Source organism: Eptesicus fuscus, chromosome 21 (assembly GCF_027574615.1).
Source record: "Eptesicus fuscus isolate TK198812 chromosome 21, DD_ASM_mEF_20220401, whole genome shotgun sequence".
NCBI lineage: Eukaryota > Metazoa > Chordata > Mammalia > Chiroptera > Vespertilionidae > Eptesicus > Eptesicus fuscus.
In genome coordinates, this window is record NC_072493.1 from 30,548,737 (window position 1) to 30,570,483 (window position 21,747).

General features: G+C 42.1%; 1 long non-coding RNA gene across 1 annotated transcript; it reads right to left on the bottom strand.

Moving 5' to 3' along the window:
• Nucleotides 1-506: 506 nt before the first annotated feature.
• On the bottom strand, nt 507-6,209 carry LOC129147726 (uncharacterized). Its single transcript, XR_008554996.1, has 3 exons — nt 5,970-6,209; nt 2,253-2,576; nt 507-695 (listed from the first exon to the last, which is right to left on the bottom strand). It is a non-coding gene; the product is annotated as an uncharacterized LOC129147726 (long non-coding RNA).
• Between the last annotated feature and the right edge of the window lie 15,538 nt (nt 6,210-21,747).

The window sequence follows — 21,747 nt, forward strand, 5'->3', positions numbered from 1 at the left end:
CCCCTGAATTCTAGCTCCCCAATACTTAGGAGCAAGTCTCTACTACTCTGAACCTTGGTGTCTTGATCTACAAAGAGACCTGGTTGGCCTGGCCACACATGAAGATGGGAGGATTGGAGGTGGAATGCCAGGTTCACTGTTACCATGTGGTCAAGTCTCCCCTTGGAGATGCTGATGTTGTGGTTGTTGCCTGGGCCTGGACTTCAGCCCCTCTGGCTTCAGTTGGCAGAATAGAGCCTGAGAGGTCGGTCAGTGAGCAGGCAGGAGGAACATCTAGCTTCTCTCAGCCACAGACAGAACCTGCCATTTTTTTTCTGACTTCCTCAGTGGAGAAGAGGGCTTTGGCACCTAGAGATACAGAATTAGCTCTTTGTTTGTTCGTTTTCTTCTCCCATTCACTCACCTTGATGTTGGCTGTTGTGTATGAGGGTGTTTTCGAACCAGGGAGACACCTGGGTATGGCAAGCCAGACAGATAGATATGCTCCTTGCCCTCAGGCACCTTACCATGTAATTAGGAAGAGAGAAATTAAAGAAATAGACAAATAATGGTCCCACTGTCAGAGGAGCTAGACAGGACTAGTAGAGCATTATTAGGGCTCCTTAAGCACGATGCAGGTTTTCAGTGCGGATCTTGGCTCTACGGATTATCAGATGGGAAAGTTCCTGGACTCTTCTATGCCTTAGTTTCCTCATCTGCAAAAATGAGAGGATTAGGGCTAACCTATGCGAGAAATAGTGGTTTTAAACTTGGCTACATCAGAATCACTTGGAGAAATTTAAAAAATCCCAGTCCTCAGATTGTACCGATACCAACTCAATCAGGATCTCTGGGGGTGGCGCCCAGGCACTAAAATTTTCTTAGAGATTCCAGGTGACCCCAATGCAGTGATGGCGAACCTATGACACGCGTGTCAGCACTGACACGCGTAGCCATTTCTGATGACACGCGGCCGCTGAGGCGGCCGCATGCCGAGGATGAAACATGTGCTACTCCTGAGGATGAAACATTTGCGAAATAATGTTTTTTTCCTCAAAGTGACACACTACCCGAGTTATGCTCAGTTTTTTGGCGAAGTCTGGCACACCAAGCTCAAAAGGTTGCCCATCACTGCCCCAATGTGCAGCCAACTCTGGGAACCAGTGCTCCAGCCCAGTGCTTCTCACACTTTAATGCACCGATGAGTCAGCTAGTGTCTTGGAACGTGCAGACTGTGACTCACCAGCTCTAGGAGGGGCTGCAGTGTTTACATGTCTAACGAGGCCTTGGGTAGTGGTTCTCAGCTGGGGTGCTTTTGCCCCCAGAGACATTTTTGGTTTTCAGAACTGGGGTGGACTGTGGTGCTATTAGCATATAGTGGGTGCAGGCCAGGGATGCCGCTCCCACAAAAAGTAATTTCCTGGCCCCAAATATCAACCGTGCCAAAGTTGAAAAACCCTTTTCCAGAAGGAAACCGATGTTGCAGGCCCACAAACCACACTCTGAGAAGCAATAGAATCCCTGTCTCTAGCTGAGTTATAATGACCCCTGGACGAAGCTATTTAAATGAAACTGAGGATTTGTCACAAAGCAAGCTGACATAATTAGCAAAGATCAATTTTTATCCCTTGTTGGGGTTCTGGTGGAAAACAGAAGGGATTTCAGCAGCCCCAAACACTGGCCTTAAAAAGGTGGCTGTTTGAATGTTTGTAAGGATGGGGCATTCAGAAACCAAAGGAACGCTTCCACATTTCCACTGGGTTTAAGCAGTAAAGACAAAAGAACGGAAGAAAGGGAGCGCATGAATTATTAACAGGCCCGGGTGTGAAAAGTGTAGTGCAAGCCTTTTTAACACTGTTTGAGATCAGGATGAGGAAAAATGGGCAGAGACTTAATTGTTTCATTGACTTTTGCTGAGGAAACCCAGAGTCATCAAATCCACACACACACAGGGCAGGGGAAGAATTCACGCGCAACACTTTCTTCCCTGGCTTTTTTTTTTTTTTTAAAGATTAATTTGTAATTTATAGCTCTAATGACCTGCCTGGTGATGGGGTTGAGGTCTGGATATAGGATTCATAACACAGCCACCCTCACACAGCTCTTCAGGGCTTTCCCCACACCCCACCTCCTCTGCCCCACCTGAAACCCTCATCATTTCTCATCCAGATGAACGCACTGGGCTCCCAATAGGTTTTCCTGTGTTTACTCGTCAGACTTCCCTTCAAAACATCTCCACATTGTGGCCAGTGGAAGGTTCCTCGAAAGAATACCTGATCGCCCCGTTCCAGGGAAAACTGTCCAGTGGTGCCTCGTTGCTGTGGTCAGTTAGGTTTCCTAGGGCTGCACTGTTCCCTAGATCGATGGTCCTCGCAGCGTGATCCATGGACTCCAGTGGATCCCCCAGATTCTGTCAGGGAGTCTGCAAGGTGGAAACTGTTTTCACAGTACTAAAACATTCTTTGCCTTTTTAGCTGTGTTGACAGTGGTCCCGATGGTGCAAAAGCTGTGATAGATGAACATGCATTTGCCTTTACAGGGATCAAAGCAGCAGCAGCCACTTGTACAAGTTGTCATTTTATTCTTCGCTACCAGGCCTTGCAATAAAAAAACAAGCAAATATAAAAAGCCAATTTTTCTTATGAATGTCTTTGATAAAACAGTAAAAATTATTAATTTCATTAAATCTCCCCCCTTGAAGACACATTTCCTGATGTTTTGTGTGATGAAGGGGGAAGGACTCAGAAAGCACTTCTGCTGCCCAGCAAAGGACAGCATTGCCCCCAAGGAATAGCAGGTGTGGGATGGCTTGAGTTGTGAGCTCAACTAGCCACTTGTTTTCAGCCAGCATCATTTGTACTTGGACTTGCAACTGACAAATTAAAATTATTCAGACTCGGGTATTTGGCAGACACTTTCTTGCAAATGAGTAAGGTGAGCCTGTCACTTCAAGGAAAACAACTGACCGTATGTGTTGCCAAAGCTAAAATTCAAGCTTTCAAGTGAAAATTAGAATTTTGGAAAACTTGTGTGTCTAACAGTGAGCTTGACAGCTTCCTAGTGCTTGAATACTTTTGGGATGAGATTGGTGGTATTAACAAATATGTATTTTTAAAAATATCTTATCAATGAAATGTGAAAATATTTAGAAAAAAAATCTGCCTAACTGAGGGAATCTATATTTCCCAAATGAATCATCCATCATGCATGGGCTAAAGAACCATTCAAAATGCAAGATAGACCAATGGATTTTAATTGGACAGAATACAAAAATAATTATTGGTATGGTTTCAGATTCTACATTCCAACTAATTTTTAAGAAATACTTCTTGTTGAGTTTTAGTGTAGGATCAAACAATAACTGACAATACTTCAACCCCAAAATAAATTATAACAGATTGAATATGGAAGTAGATGTGAGAATCTAGCTGTAGTCTATTAAGCAGGCATCAAAGGAATTTTCCAAAAAACGTTAAACAGTGCTACTCTTCTCACTAGATTTTTTTTTGTTTTTCTTGAAATCATATATGCATCCCCATGTTCATTGCAGCATTATTCATGGTGGCCAAGACATGGAAATAACCAAAATGTCCCACAATAGAGCACTAAATAAAGAAGATGTGGTACATACAAACAATGGAATACTATTCAGCAGTAAGAAAGAATGAAAAAGCACCATTTGCCACAACATGGATGGACCTTGAGAACATTATGCTAAGTGAAATAAGTCAGACAGAAAAAGCTAAGAACCACATGATTCACTCATATGTGGGATATAAAACTGAAACTTGTGAACACAAACAGCAGAGGGCTGGTTGCCAGAGGGAGGGGTTGGGGAGGGAAGGAAGTCCTAATATATGGTGACAGGAGAAGATTTGACTTTGGGTGGTGGGCACAGGGTGCAATATACAGATCTTGTAACATAGAAACCCACACCTGAAACCTCTATGCTCATGTTGACCAATGTCACCCCAATCAATTTAATAAATAAATATTAAAAATAAATAAAATTCCATTTAAGTGATTAAAAAAATAATAAATAAATTTTGTTTTTGTCTTGAAAACTATGGCTATTTTAAAATAAATCTTATTTATGTTGACATGTAATGGATTTAGTGTTGTTACTTAAGTGAGTGAATAGATAAATCTTTAAAAGTTTTATCAGTTTGAATTTCTAAAATGTAAATTTCAAATGACATAACTCACATAAACAAAAGTTCTTTGGGGACCTCAAAAGTTTGTAAGTGTGTGAATGGTCCTTAAGACCCAAATTTTGAGAACTGACATCCTAGACCTTCTCTGTCACCTCTTTGATCTTCTCTGTGCTCAGAGTGATGTGCCACTCTTGTTTTTAACCTGCAAATGTGCACCACCCCAGAGAGCATTGCATTTCAGAGAGTGATCACATTACGTTATCAGCTGAGATTTCGCAGGGCTAAGGAATTTGGGATTTTGAAGGTTTAATGATTTGCAGCATGGAAAGCCATGCTGTGAAAAACAATACCAAGCAGCTGGTGAGACCCGAATGCCCATTGAGAGTTGCCCTTGGATGTGTCAATCTTTCATCCTGTACTCATAAAACCTGTAACTGTCAACCTTCCATTAAGGAAGACCTGGGCTGGGCCCATGTGGGTTATTTGCACAGTTCTCCTGTAAAGGGCATTCATAAATGGTGGATTGGGTTCACAGGGCTGCCTCCTCAGACAGAGCTATATCTTGTTACTCTGAGATGACCCATTAGTTGCCCTCAAGACCCAAACAGACATGTTAACCTCTCATTTTGGTAGCCCATACAGGGATAGCCAGAAGGGAAGCCCCACTTTCTCCCCTTTCACTCCCCCAACCCCCCTCCCAGGCCCCTAAAGACTTTTTAGTCTCAGGGTCCAACACCAACCAAGTCCTTCAGGACTCCCAAGCAGCGGCAGGAGTGTGTTAATGTAAGAAACATTCAAACCTGTAAAAAATTTTTGTGAGTTTATTTGAGCCAAACTGTGGACAAGTGCCGGGAAGTAGAATCTCAGGGTATTGAGATAATGTGCCGGAGAATGGCTGTTTTCCCCTTAGTTTCATAAATTACCATCCAAAGTGGAGACATTATTGGGTTACTTGAAATCCTTTGGTGATAAATTAGGGAGGTGGGATAAAGCAAAGTGGGGAAACCTCTGGGGTTGGATAAAAAAGTAAAATTATAGACATGTGCTTCTTTTACATAGGTGGGCTCAGGAATAGTTAACTGTCAACAATTAACAGATAACAATAACAATGAGGGAATCCAAGGTCTCCCCCCTGGCGCCCTGGCACATTGGTTGTGCCCTGAGGGGTCTGGAAAAAAGGGAAGTTACAAGTTACCCTGACATTCCTAGATGCAAAAAGACAATAGGCTTAGTTAAGATCAAAGTTGATCTTTGTTGGGGGATATATAGGTCTAGGACATGACTACCTACCATAGATTGCTTTTTAATTTTAAAAGTTTTAATTTCAGACAATCCTTGGTGCTTACTTTAGGTCTCCGAGTTTGCAAGACCCTTCCCGCAGGCCTTGCCTGAGCTATCCAGGTTACCATATGGACCCTTTTCGTCCACAAGTGCCAGACCACCAGACCCTCTGATTTCTACTGGACGGGTGAGTCACTTTATTTTGGAGAAGAGGGAATGAAGGACCAAGATTCTCAGCTCCCCATGGGGCCACCAAAATGAAAGGTTAATATGGGTAGTGCACTCGGGTAGGCTAAATAGCCATCAGATGGTGGATACAGAAAAATTGAATTTATTTAAGGGAAGGGGATGGGGAGTGGAATAACCAAAGGGAAGGGCTGCACAGCCCTGAGCCAAGGAGACATTGGGTCGATAATGGCAGCACCCAGAAGCTGGAGTTTCATCCTTATATGCAGTCACTAGTGGGAAGCTTTTGTGGTCAGTGGGTCTGGGGCTGAGGTGGTGAGCTTGGAATGCTGATGGAATGCAGGTGTGTGATCAGGTGTCTTGACTTACATGGTCTGACTCCTGGTGTCCAGCAAGTTTTTCCTGGCCTTTGTCCTCCTGTGGCTGCAAGGTTCCAAATGACCATCAACGATTATATTTCCCTACTGTCCTAACACTTCCCTCCTCTATTCATCTTGTGTTTTCCGATCATTTTTACTGGTAAAGATGTTTTGGTCCTTTGTTTCCACCCAATAAAAGTAAGGTTGTTGGATCTCTTGCTTATGTAACAACCTTCCATCATTAGATACAGGGAAGGTATTTATTGATTTGAATCCATCCCACCTCCATGGGGATAGCATTGTGATGTCATGGATAAAGGCTACACTGTTGATTCCAACCTGGACAGTCTTTACAAGTATCAGTTTCACCAAACAATAAAATAAGGACCTCAAAGGAGATTGGTAAGAGATTGTTGTCCAAAGACATGTTAGAGATCCATCAATTACAACCCCTTTACCTCCACTTACTAACTAAAACCTTCAGCAAATCACTTTATGACCCTCAGCCTTAGTTTTTAACCTGTAAAATACAAGTATAATAATATATACATTAGAAAGCGTTCATAAATATAAGGGTCATATATAATAATGACAGAGCCATGAAAGGGCCCAGAAAAGAGACTACCAAACCTCTGTGGGTTCAATTTTAAATAATAGTTTTATTGGCATATTACCCATAAAATTCACCATTTCAAACAAGATTTTATTTTTTAGAGTAGTTTTGGGTTCTCACAGTAAAGTTGGACAGAAGCTACAAAGATGTCCTGTACAGCCTCATCCCCATACATGTACAACCTCCCCTTCATCAACAGCTCCTATCAGATTGATGCATTTGCTACAATCCATGAACCTATACTAACACATCATAACTACCCAGTGTCCATAGTACACATTAGGGCTCACAATTCATGTACATTCTGTGGGTTTGGACAAATGTATAATGGCATGTATCCACCAATACAATATCATACAGAATAGTTTCACTGCTCTAAAAATCCTCTGTGTTCAAATTCACCATTTTAAAGTGTCTATTTTAGTGTTTGTTTTGTTTTGTTTTAGTTCATGAACACAGTTGTGCAACCATCACCACTATCTAATTCCAGAACATTTTTGTGATTCCTAAAGAGGAACTCCTTATCTCTAAGCAGTCACTCTCAATTGTTTTCTCTTTAAGTCCTTGATAGTTGCTAATCTGCTTTCTGTCTAATGCTTTTTCTATTCTGGACATTCCATATAAATAGAATCCTATAATACATGGCCTTTTGTGACTGGTTTATTTTATTTAATATAAAGTTTTCAAGATTCATCCATGTTGTGACATGTGTCAGTTTTTTTATTCTTTTTCATTGCCAAATAATATTCCATGGTATGGATATAGCACATTTTGTTTATTCATTCATTAGTTGATAGATGTCTGAGTTTTTTACATTTTTTGGCTCTTATGAAGAATGATACGATGAACATTCATGTAAAGGTTTTTGAGTGGACATATATTTTCAGTTATCTTGGATATATACCTAGGAGTGGAATTGCTGGGTCATATGGTGACTCTGTGTTTAATATTTTAAAGATATGCCAGACTGTTTTCCAAAGTGGCTTCACCATTTTACAATTTTACCATAATGTGTAAGGTTTCCACTTTCTCCGTATCCCCGTCAGCACTTGTTATTGTTGGTCTTTTTAATTCATCTGTTTATTCTTTAATTTATTTATTCACGAATTAATTATTGAGTACCAATGTGTGCTAAAGACTGCAGAGAAAATAACACAAGAAGCTTATTTAGTTTTGGCAGAGACAAATCGTAATCAAATTATAAAACAAATAAAAGTAAACATGCAATTGTGAGAAGAATTACAGAGGGGGTGGGTGGTGGTGCATGATGGAGATTGTATACCAGGCAGATTTGACTTTGTCCAGGGGTTCAGCGTGGGTTTCACTGAGGAGGCAGTGATTGAGTTGAGATGTGCAAGTTGAATGAGAGTTAAGTAGACATTTGATTATGAGCAGCAGTGTTAACGTACCCATACCTCAGTTCTTCCTTTATAATATGGAGTTAGCCAGATCCACATAACAGAGTCGTTTGGGGAACTCAGTGAAAACTATTGTTAGGCACAGATTAGATCTCTCAATTACTGGTTCTCTGGTTTTCAGTTGTCATCTCCTCCCACCCTCCCTCACTCTCCAGATGAGAGGGTCTCTAGACAAATGATGACGGGGTTGATGTTGGCTATGATTTGGTGGGTGCCTTCTATGTGCTGGTACTGTGCTAAGTAGTTGACAACATCTTAGCCATTCTTTAGACTTTATTCTTTATGCAATAGAAAGAGTCAGCATGAGATTAGAAAGGAGGAGAAAATAAAAAATAAAAAGACAATGGGGAGAAAAGGCACCAAGTTTATATATGAAGGGATTGGGTTTATGGTTGAAGAAATGACTCTAAGGCAGAGATTTCAAAGTGTGTGTTCAGAAAGCACCTGAAATGGGTACTTTGTTTCAGAAAAAATACTTTTATGCAATTTAATTCTGTTTATACTTTGAAGGGTATTTCATTTCGGGAATATGGAATGTAATCTCTTTTACTTCAAATTACTTCTCTGGTATTAAACTAAATGGTTTAGCTTAATCACATATTACAAACCTCCCAGTATAAGGGCCTGGATCCCAAATCTTGCTACAAATTAGTTTCTAGCCCAGGCAATAAATGGATACCTGGAGCAAATTCAAAAAGGGAGACCACTTTAATTAGGTTTGAAAGTGTCTCCAATCCAGTTCCAGAATAGCTGCCACTGGATTGATGATGCACCTTCCAAATTGTAACTCTTCATATCCAGCTGAGGGGAGATGGCCCCAGAGAAAGTGAGTATGACTTCTTGAAATCTAAATATTTATCTCCCCAAGTATGTGTCCCTAGAAAATAGGGGCAAGACTGACGGAAGGAAAGCCAGCTCACCTCAGCCAAGCCTGCCAATTAGCCTCTATCTTTGTTTCCACTTAATTGCAAGAGTTCTAGAAGAAGTAATCCAATCAAACCTGCCTTGGAACAATTCCATAAGTGTAGCCTGACCCCACTAATCTGTCACTCAACAATTACATTCACTTTTACAGTTATGCCCAAAAGACAGTAACGCAGGGCCTTCCCTGAGCCAGAGCTGGCACCCAGACTCAGGTTAAGTGACTTGCTGAATATCACTGAGTTCTGAAAGTCACAGAACCAGGATTCCAACCCAGTTCACTCCAACGCCAGTATTTTGAGCCCAAGGGACATCCTCAAAAGAAAATGTCAGCAATAGAAATTATGAGCGGTCATTCTGTACAGATGACTCACAGCTGTTTTGAAGTTGAGTCTCCTGTTAGTTTCTGTTGTATTCTCTTATCCTTCTTTTCTCAGCCATAATACCCGAGTGTGACATGGATATGAGGGAATACACAGACAGCAGGGCACAGTGGAGAAGGCAAGGGGTTTGGCGTTGGAAAAGCACACTAGAACCTGGCTTTCCACTTCTCAGTGGTGTGACTTTGGGCTCAACCACTCTGACCTCTGGGTAGAGAGTTGTGGAGATGAAGGGAGAAAATGCCTTGAAGTTCTAAATTGCCATCCATGTTAGCACCACTAAAATCTAAGAGTGTCGTTAAATCTGGCAAGAGAAGTCTGCAAGGTGTTTCTGAGAGTTATTTGGAGATGCCATATTGTGTCAGAAAGCCATAATGACACTTATCCTTGATCACTCAACAACCGGCTCCTTTCTTCTTGTGTGAATGGCATAGTAATTATGAGGAAGTTCAGACATCAGGGTTAGAATTCTTCAGATGCCACAATGTGCTGGGCACTGTTCCAAAGGCTTTGTGAATATTATCTCATTGAAACCCAACAAATCTATACGATTTGTAGTGCCTATAATCCTCACTTCACAGATGGAAACCAAGAACAGATCGGTTCAATTTGATCAAGTTAGCCTTGCTAAATGATAACTTTCTTTCATCTCAACTTATTTTCCCTTCCATTTCCTTGTTATCATCAAAGCGGTTTGCCATTGGAGGTTAAACTCTTTCTCCTGTGTTGACTGTCATGTGATTTGAATCTGACTGACTAGAAGATAGTATGATAAGCAGAACAATGCATCCCACCAAAATTTCCACATTCTAATCTCAAGGCCTGTTACTATGTTACTTTACATGGAAAAAGGGACTTTGCTGATATGATGGCAGTAAAGACCTTGAGATGGGAACATTATATTAGATTATGTGGTTGGTCCCAGTGTAATGACAAGGGTCCAGTATAATCCAAAAGTCAGAGGAGGAGACAGAATGACAAAGCAGTGGCTGGAGTGATGTACTCTGCAGATGGAACAGGAGATCAGATCCAAGGAATGCAGGCACCTTTGGAAGCTGGGAAAGGCATGGAAATGGATTTTCTCCAAGAGCCTCTAGTGGAACCCAGTCTTGCCGACACTAATTTTAGTCCAGGAAGACCCATTGGGCTTCTGATTTTAGGAGCTGTAAGGCATTGGGTGTTAAGCCACTAAGTTTGTATTATTTTAAGCCATATAGTTGATGGTAATTTGTTAAAGAAGCAATAGGAAACTAATACAAGGGTTCAGACCAAATGATTTTCCATGGCAAACAATCCAACAAAAACACTATTGTAAACATTCAAATAAATAGAGCTCTACTGTGGACTATGGAGAAACACTCAGCATGCGTATGGATTGTGAAGCCAGCTCCCCTGAAGTCAAGGCCACACAGCCAGGAAGTGCACTCCTGCTGGGATCCAAAGCCATGTCGTTCTAACCATGTCTGTCTCCCTTCTTCATAAATAGGACCTGTGTAGGGACTCACTCCAGGGCACTCAGCTGATTGCCGCCAGCTGAACTGGGCTGGGATTTGGTCTTCATACTCAATCATTTTCTCAAAAGTAATAAAAGGGACTGGTTGTGAACACAGACTCATCACAGGATGGGGACTGGACCTGGCTCTCCTGCCTCTTCCACGTGACTTATTCCTGAAAGCACCTGAGTGTGGTGCTCATTCATCATTGTGACCAACCTGTCCACACTCATGGTCCTGTGTAAGTGATTAATTGGCATACAATAGAGCTCGATGTGAAGCAATCACTAATGAGGTAGTTAATGTTTGCTGAATGTCCTAGGACTGGACTTTGATTCCTTGTCACCACCACCCATCATTGAGGGAGAGTCCTGATAGAGAGATGTTTTTTGGTGTTAACAAGGGTCAGGGTTACTCACAGTTCAGGGCTTATCCTATAGAATATCCTCCTCCCCATGCTGAGATTAAGATGCAGCTATATGGCAAAATTGTATTTATGGGGGAGGAAGGAAACTAAATATGGGTGTGCACCTGTGTGTATACTGAATTATACCTAGTGCTTTAAGATTACTTCCTCCTTACAATGGCATTGTGAAGTGTTATGATTCCCTTTCCAAATGTGGAAACTGAGGCACAGATCCAATAGGGAACAGGACTAGAAGTGATGCTGGGAAGCTTAGAAATTAGGTTTTGCGGTGAAAAAAACTAAAGTTGTAGTTCATACCCCTGGGCAGTCGAAAGGTATTTAATGTCCTTTGCTTCCACCTATGAACAGGAGTCTTCAAATTCCATCATTGGCCAACACATAGCATGTGGTTTATTTTAACCTACAGATGTCCTGAATAGAGCTGATCTAAATCTCTTTGTGTGGTGCTGACTGAGACATTGAGGGCTGATGCAAACTATACCAGCACAGGATTCAAAGACTTGAATTGTGGTTGAGCTATTATTTTTCTTTTATCTTGGGCAATTTATTTCCTCTCTCTGGACTTTCTTACCTGTTGAGGCAGCATAGTATAGAGAAGTAACACAGGTTTTGAAGACAGACAGACCTAGAAAAAAAAAATCTGGTTTAGCCTGGTATTAACTGTGGCCTTAAGCAAGTCACTTAACCTCACTCACCCTCAGGTCCATCATTAGGAAAATGAGGATAATGATAGGTAGTTTGTAGAGCTCCTTACAAACTGTAACTAATAAATAACAAGCATCCAGAAAGCAAGTTGGCACACACATGGTGGTTCCCGATAAGTGGTAGGTCTACCAGGAAGGATGTTTGACTAAGAAATCTCTAGATCCCTTGCAAGTCTATAATTTTAGTTTTTCAAAACCTTTGACTGCTGTTTATGGGGAAATTACTGCACAGTAAGGTTAAATGCCAAGGATTATACTTGTGTTATCTCATTAAATATTCATCACAATTTTAGGAGGTCGGTGCTATCAAAATCCTTGTAGATAAGGACACCTGGGCACAGAAAAGATAAATAAGCTTCCCCCATCACACAAAATACTGATGGAGTCAAGATTTGAAACTAAATATTACAGACTCCAGAACTCCCACTCTTAAAATTAAGCCCTTGTTAATAATATGTATCCTGAATATTATCACTTACATAGAAAAGGCTGGACAGCAATTTCCTTCTCTTCCTGTAATGTAGGGAGATAGACCTATTGAGACCTTGTGAGTCCCTGGGTGGCTTCTGGACAAGAAAAACCCAGTACTTACCATACCAGTGCTTTCAATGGAAAGTTATAACTGAGCACGGTTGTCAAAGCTATGAAGAAAGAAGCTCAGATGTTTGCCTATGTTCATAGCAAATGGAAGAGTTGCCACTCAAGGCAGATGGGAACCTACTTCTCTGAGAACCAATCAGGAATTGAGATGTTTGGGCAGGTTTCATCAGCCCAGATTTTGCTTCATTCCTCCATGCTGATTCTCAACCATTCTGGTGGGAAAGTAGATGACTGAATTCTGTAACTATCTCCAACTTAACCAGAAAATTCACCTTTAATGAGCTTCTGTAATATGCCATGCAGATTGCTAGCAACAAGAGTACAAGAAATGTTAGGTCCTTGACCTTAAAAAAAAAAAAAGCCCTAATTTGTGGCATCTGCCAATTTCTGTGTTATAAATGCTCCCACCAAAGCCGATTTCCAGCTACAAATGTGATATCACTTATCATGAAGTTGGGAAGAGTTGGGCATAGTTGGCTCTGGTGAACAGGTACATGCTGGCTCCAGCCCACCACTGGTCCTCCTGGGGTTTTAGATATGCCCTTTCCTGGGACACATGCTCCTCCTTTGTCTAGTTAATGCCCACTCATCTTTCAGATTGCCATTCAATTGTCACTCCCTTAGAACTTTCAACTGGACCCTTGTTGCAGATGAAAACCCTGAGAGTTTGAGAGACCTTGCCAGTCTTTTCCATTGTTTCACGAGAGACCAGTGATGGTCTCTGCACCCTAAAGCAATCTTTTGAGATGGGACCTTTCTGTCAAAATGGCTCTTGGAGCGAGTCCTAAGACCCAAGGAACTTTTGCATCAAACCAAACCCAATCTGCCCCAAAACAATTAAAAAGCATCAGACCAGCTAATATGTGCAGCACATAACACTGACATCTCCCACATTATGCATCTACTGTTGAATACTGGGATTGTAACATTCTTATTATTTTAAGCCCTGTTAGGTTCTAACTTCCAGGGCAATTTGTATAGACATTTAGTCAAGAGTTTGGGGAATAGTATAGCAGCACCCTTGCCGTCTCTCTAGAGGGTGCTGAGCTGATTTGGATAAAATAAGAAATGACTTGACCTCTTAGCCTGGAACAAAATCAGGACAAAATTAAATGTTTGAACTTTAAAGGAGTTCACCCAACTTCTCCCCTATTTGTCTTGCTTGCCTCTGCCTTCCCCTCCTGATCACCACTGTGGCCAGCTGTGGAAATATCCTGCTAGAAGTCAGCTTTGTTGGAGGGTATTTATGGCCTCACCTAAAATGGGAAGAACCTAGGGTCTCCAGAGATCCTCATCTCCAGAGGTTTCCCATCGGACCCTGCAGTCCTGAGAGAGAGGAGCATTTGAAGACTTGGTGTCCGTGGCTGAACTTTTGCCCACTGATCGAACAAAAGGGAGCCACTGACTCTTCAGAGGGTCACATGTGACTGTTAGTCACCATTGACCAGGAAATCGATTTATTTCTCATGATCTGCTCTGACACCAAAGAGCTAACTGGTGCCTTCTCTTGGGTCCAGGTGGCTTTTATTCAAAAGACCCAAAAGGGACACGTTTATTGAATTCCTTATGTGCAAATAGAGTGAAAAAATGGTGATCATCTTCCCCTCTTTATCATTGCTGACAGTCACAGAACTCCCACAATGAATCTGGTGTCATGGTAAGAATTTTACATGCAGTATCTCATCCAGTCCACACAATGGCCTTAAACATTTATGGTTTCCACTTTAAAGCTGGGCATTCCAGAGCTCAGAGAGGTTAGGAAAATCACCTAAGGTCACACAGCCAGTAAGTGGCAGAATGGAGACTCAAATCTAGGTCTGCTGACAAGCCCTGTATGCTACCAATATTTCACCCTAACAGAAACTGATGGAATGATACAATTTAGGAAATAATATACCTTTTTTAAAGGTTTATTTTTTTAAAATTGATTTTAGAGAGAAGAAGGGAGGGGAGAGAGAGAGAGAGAGAGAAAGAGAGAGAGAGAGAGAGAGAGAGAGAGAGAGAGAGATGAAACATTAATTGGTTGCCTTCAACCGGGGACCAAACCAGCAACCCAGGAATGTGCCCTGACCGGGAATGGAAGCCACCACCTTCTGCTGTATGGGATAAAGCGCCAACCAACTGAGCCACACTGGCCAGGGGAAAAATAACTTTTCGATAAATGGATCACATAGAGGCTGTCACAAACTTACTCTCAAGGAAACTTGCTGACTATACCCTTACTATTGCAGACAGACAGAAGCAATGGGCATCCATGACTTGAGGCCTCTAGTCCAGGCATCTTTGGGGTCAATAGCAGATGCGGAAGTTAACCCAACACCACCTTTCTTGGCCCCTTTCCTCCCATAAGGACATAATTGGCTCCTCTTTCTATTTCTCCATAAAGAGCCAAGCCAGATGATAGGACATATATAAATAGTGAAAAAATGTTTTTAATAACTTTATTCCCACTGCACATACACATGCCTCAGATTCAGCAACAGGAGATATTTGGATCTTCCGTGACTAATTTCAGCAATTTTTACTTTTCCGCACATAATATCTGAAGGTCTTCTGTTTTCCATCGCCACGTGTGCCACATGATACTCGTGTAGCACGAAGGTCACAAAGTTGGGAATTCCTGAATACCGTCAGAATGACAGATTCTGCCTCAAGGTGGCCTTTTGCTGTTTGTCCTGGATAAATGATGCTCTAGGTGCTGAGGGGGTTCTGCACTTAGCATTCTGTGGTAAAATTGTATGGTAGGTAAAGGCAACAGGGCTTGCTGGTACCTCCGTGGGTCCTGGGAGGAGGAGAAGGAGTTCAGGACAGCATTGATGGGCTTGCATTTGGACTGAGAAAGTGTAGTCACAGACCAGAGTGCTCTGTCCAAATGATGGTGTAATGCTGGGGAGACTCTGGCCCAGAACCTCAAATCTGGAGGGCAATAGATGAATTTTCATGTCAGGTAGGATGGGTCTACATAAGGAGACCTGACTATATCAGAAAGGATAAAGAAATGGGAGGGTTACAACTGGAGAGGGTTTACTTTGGGCCATGTTTTTTCCCACTCTGGATTAGATTTTATTTTTCATTTACAGTATTATTTTGTATTAGTTTCAGGTGTAGAGCATAGTAGTTAGACAAGCATATTTATAAAGTGATCCCCTCAATAATTCTAGTACCCACCTGGCACCATACATAGTCGTTACAATATTATTGACTAGGTTCCCAATACTGTACTTTACATCCCTCTGACTATTTTGTAACTACCAATTTGTACTTATTAGTCCCTTCACCCTTTTACATCCAGCAATCAACCCCTCTCCCATCTGCCAGCCATCAACTCTCTGTACCTTATGAGTTTGTTTCTGTTTTGTTTGTTTATTTTGTTGTTCCGATTGCACATATAAGTGAAATTATATGGCATTTGTCTTTTTCTGTCTGACTTATTGCACTTAACATAATGCCCTCTAGGTCCATTCATGTTACCTCAAATGAGAAGATTGCATTCCTTTTTTATGGCTGAGTAATATTTCATTGTATAAATGCACCACATCTTTTTTATCCACTCATCTATTGATGGGTAGCTGGGTTATTTTAATATCTTGGCTATTGTAAATAATGATGCAATGAAAATAAGGGTGCATATATCTTTTCACATTAGAGGTTTGGATTTCTTCAGGTATAGACCCAGGAGTGGAATTACTGGGCCATCAGGTAGTTCTATGTTTAATTTTTTAAGGATACTCCACACTGTTCCATAGTGGCTGCACTGATTTGTAATCCCACCAAATGTATACAAAGGCTCCCTTTTCTTCACATCCTTGCCAACACTTGTTTGTTGAGCTATTGACCAGAGCCATTCTGACAGGTGTGAGGTAATATATCATTTTGGGTTTAATTTGCATTTATCTTATGATTATTGATGTTCAGCATCTTTACATATGTCTATTGGCCATCTGCATGTCCTCTGTAGAGAAGTGTCTATTCAGGTCCTCTGCCCATTTCTTTTTTTTTTTTTTTTTTTTTTTTTTTTTTTTTGCCATTCTTAATATTTTTATTCTTTTTAGTTTATGAATGTACACATATACCTATTGTCTTTTACACAATTGTGGTATTACATATAGTTTTACACTGTTATTTTAAAATTTAATGTTTCTTGAAAACATTTTCTATATCAATTAAATGAGCTACAAAAAAATGCTTTTTAATGATAGTATAACATTATGTCAACAACCTTGGTTGTATAATTTATTTTCAAATTTTCCCTAATGTAAACAACAATGTGACAAACATGTTTGAAAATAATGTGCTCTGAATTTCTAGCTCTTTCTTTTTTTTTTTTTTTTTTTTTTTTTTTTTTTTTTGCCCATTTATTTATTTATTTATTTATTTATTTTTTAATTTCTTTATTGATTAAGGTGTCACATATTTGTCCTCATCCCCCCATTCCCATCCCACCCCTCTCCCCACGCATGTCCCAATCCCCTGTTGAACTTAACCGTTGGATAGGCTTATATGCATGCATACTGGTCCTTTGATTGAACTCTCCCCCTCCCCCCACCCTCCCCCTACCCTCCCCTATCCTCCCTCTGAGTCCCGATAGTCCGATCGATGCCTCCTTGCTTCTGGTTCTGTTCTTGGTCCTCAGTCTATGTTGTTCATCATTTCCCTTAGATGAGCGAGATCATATGTCACTAGATATATACTAATAAGAACTGAATGTGAGACGAGCAATAATAGTTATGCTGACAGGCAAATGAATCAATCTGTAGCGAGATTCCCCCTGGACCAACAGTTCTTTTGAGACCCAATTTCAATGTCCAGTAGTTCCTTATGTGTACATGTCAGCACTGACCCCTCAGCTCTGGATGGTGGACAAATGGTGGTAATGGAGGTCCGACTCCCTCTGGTTTGATCTCAGCCGAACCCAGGGGCACGGCGTCACTCAGACTAAGGGGCACGTGGCCTCACCCCTACCCAAGGGGCGCGTGGTCTCACCCGGGCCTGGGACCCAGCCTCACCCGGATGGATCCAGGGGCGCACGGCCTCACCCGGACCCAGGATCTGGCTTCACCCGTACCCAGGGACGCTTGGCCTCTCCCAGACCCAGGGGCACGTGGCCTCACCCGGGCCTAGGTGCACGAGGCCTCATCCGGATCCAGGGACACATGGTCGCACCCGGACCCAGGGACGCTTGGCCTCTCCCAGACCCAGGGCCACTTGGGCTCACCCGGGCCTAGGTGTACGAGGCCTCACCCGGATCCAGGGACACATGGTCTCACCCGGACCCAGGGGTGCGTGGCCTCTCCCAGACCCAGGGCCACTTGGGCTCACCCGGGCCTAGGTGCACGAGGCCTCATCCGGATCCAGGGACACATGGTCGCACCCGGACCCAGGGACGCTTGGCCTCTCCCAGACCCAGGGCCACTTGGGCTCACCCGGGCCTAGGTGTACGAGGCCTCACCCGGATCCAGGGACACATGGTCTCACCCGGACCCAGGGGTGCGTGGCCTCTCCCAGACCCAGGGCCACTTGGGCTCACCCGGGCCTAGGTGCACGAGGCCTCATCCGGATCCAGGGACACATGGTCGCACCCGGACCCAGGGACGCTTGGCCTCTCCCAGACCCAGGGCCACTTGGGCTCACCCGGGCCTAGGTGCACGCGGCCTCACCCGGATCCAGGGACACATGGTCTCACCCGGACCCAGGGATGCTTGGCCTCTCCCAGACCCAGGGCCACTTGGGCTCACCCGTCTGCCCATTTCTTAATTGGATTTTTTTTTGGTATTGAGTTATATGAGTTATTTATAAATTTTGTATATTTACCCCTTATCGAATATACCGTTGGTGAATATATTTTTCCATTCAGTAGGTTATCTTTTTATCCTGTTGATGGTTTCCTTTGTTGTACAATTTTTTTTAGTTTGATGTAGTCCAATTTATTTATTTTTTCTTTTGTTTCCTTTGCCCAAGGAGATATATCAAAAAAAATATAATGAAGAGAAATGTAAGAGTTTATTGCTTGTGTTTTCTTCTAGGAGTTCTATGGGTTTGAGTCTTATATTTAAGTCTTTAATCCATTTTGTGTGCCATGCATTTTGCATATGTTATTTTATTTTCATATGGGGCTATAGCATCAGATAGATGTAGGTTCTATTTCTGAACCATCCTGAGCTGGTCACTACAGCTAGGAAAATGGACTAAAATGATTGGACAGGCTAGGTCACCTGATTAGTTCTTTCTCTTATAGGGGAAAATGAGTGAATGCATTCACCTAAATCCCATAGAACGGGTTCTCCACAGTAAGCAAGTATTTAGTTACTAGAAGCAAGGGGAATGAATATGGAGCAGCCAAAAGCAACAGGTACTCAGTTCAGTTATGAAGCCCAAAGCACCCTTTGATATTGGCCATGTCTGGTTTATCTCTGCACTGAAGACAGACTGGGTCTCTTGGGAGAAGGGTCTGTCAATTGTCTGGCTTCCAAGAACAGGGGAAGACTGTGATAATTTACAAAGCAGGATATTTTAACCTAATTAAATACTAATATCCTAGTTCTTAAGGAAGAACTAAAAGGTGATTATTCTTCTCAAACTGAAAATTTACACTGAGAACACTGAATCACCTGCCAGGTATGAATAAAGCATAATAAAAAAAGATAAAGGAAAGAAGGGTTTCTAGTGTTGGGAGAATAAACATGGCCATTCTCACAATCCTAGGTGTGAGCAGAGAAGGGAGGTATACAGCCTGTCTCATCTCAATACCCTGAGAGTCCCACTGAGGGATGGCCCACCTTGAGCTGGTGGGGGAGGGGGACTGAGGCAGGTCCAATGGCAGTGGCAGTGGCACAGTCACTGTGGTGGCCATGAGAATCTGCCCTACAGCGCCCAACTCCAGGGAGGGAGATGGGTCAACACCCACTGCTGTGCTCTGACTCTTTCACTGTGTTTGTGCCAAGGTCACTGTTTCCTTGATTGCTCCCAGCCAATGACTTAGCGTGGCAGGCCCAGTCCTGAGAGACACAGGATTCCTCTGGTAACGTTGGTTTGAGGACTCCCTGATGCCTCTGCCCAACTCTTCTTAGACCACAAAGTGGTCTAGGATGCTTGCTTTGCACATGTTGTTTGTCTAATGAATTCCCAATAAATTCCTGTATGTCTGTATATTAGTTTCCTATTGTCACTATAACAAATTGCCACAAGCTTAATGACTTAAAACAACATAAAATTATTCTTTTACCTTCCTGCCTCCCTCTTATAAGGACACTTGTGATGACATGGGGCCTATCTAGATAATCCAGAATAAACTCCCCACCTCAGTATTCTTAATTGCATCTGCAAGTCCCCTTTGCCAAGCAGGGTAAACATATTCACAGTTTCCAGGAATTAGGAGGTGGATGTCTTTGGGAGGCCTTCATTCTGTCGTCCACAATCTGTTGAAGCATTACCCAGAAACCAGCTCTTCTCTGAAGACCTCTTACTCTTGAGTCAAAAGCAACTAAAACCAGCTATTCATTCTTACAAAATACATTATCTTAGTTTATTATATGATTGAATACATCACCTTGCACTGCCCTTATTTCTTACTTACATCCCTGAACTAGATGGTCAGACCCTTGAGGTACAGGATTATGTCTTATTCATGTCTGTAGCCCTAAACGGAGTAGAGTCTGGCTTAGGTTTCAGGAAATGTTTACCTGAACTGAAGGACACACATTATGATGTGCAGATTACAATTTGAATATTTCCAAGATGGGGCACTCCATGAAGAGATCATTTGTAGAGTGTCCAGTATGTAGCACTAACCAGACTGATGGCCCATGAAACAGGTACACATTGGGGGAAATGATTTAAAATGTTGGATGAAAGCACCAAGGCTAGGTAGGGGTTGTGTTCCAAAATACTGTCTCAGGTCAGTAACAATCTATGGAAGTCCCTGACACATAAAATTAGAGTAGGAGAAGAGCCTAAAGATGAGGCTGCAGGGAAGAAGTTTAAAATTGTGCCGGATTCTTCTACGTGCTACTAAGGAGTCGGGGCTTTACCCTGTAGGCAATAGGGAGCCATCGTGGATTTCTAAGTTGAGTGATGTGATCACATTTACATCTCCTGAGGCTGAAGTATGGAGGGTAATAGAGAAGGCAGACTGAAGTCAGGGGATTGGAATGGCCACATGTGAGGTGTTGATGTTCTGATTTAAGGCAGTGAGAACCAGGATGGAGGGGCAGAGCCCTCTGTTAAACACCAAATTTAATGAAAGAGTGACTATGCCAATTTTTTGCCCAACATTTTACCCCAGACCCTTCAAAAGGTCAGTGGACACTCAATAAATACATTGATGAATAAGTGACAAATGATTCTTATGATGTTAAAAAGTAGGCTTGATGGAGCTCAGTGATAGGGAAAAATACAAATAAATATGTTACAACTGCCTGGAGAGCATTGGGAGGGAGTGAGCTATGAGATTAGTGTTAATTGGATATCCTTTGGCTGTCAGATAACTGACTTGAAACGTGTGTGTGTGTGTGTGTGTGTGTGTGTGTGTGTGTGTGTGTGTGTGTGTGTGTGTGTATGTGTGTGTGTGTTGGACGTGGGCTAGGGAGGCAGCAATCCCTCCCTCCTGTTTTTCATAAACTAGATATTCCATGCTCCCTAGCCTTTGAGGTACCTCTCTCTCCCTGCACATCTTTCTGGACTATTTCTCAGCTACTCAGGTTTCTAGTCCTGACTTACCCCAAAGGGCATCGTGCATAGCATTCTTTCTCCAGTCCACTCAGGGATTCTTAAATGTGGCCTCATTTCCATACTCCCAGTATTTGCCAGCAAATTCATTTGGACTCATTTTTAATAAGCTCCTGGACACTTGGCTCAGACCTTAAACATTTCACTTGACTTGTGTTTGAGGGGGAGGGAAAAACCACAAACAAACCAAAAGTGATGGGCCTATATAAAATGACAAATATTTATTGGACTTTTCAAAATGCACCCAATACTTTTAAAGGCCTCTGGGAAAATATTAAATTAAAAACTGTCTGTGCATTAAACAACCTGTGAAATCAACCACCCTTGGTACATAAATCTCAATTTGCCCCATCAGTGTATGAGTTTGAACCATTTGGCTATCACTGTCTTTATAAACAGAGAGAAAATAGTGATCAAACATTACCTACATCTCAATGATTCTTCCTTGTGGGCCAATTTAAAAAAATACCTCCCACCCACCACATTCTTTCCTCCCTCTTGGTTCAGT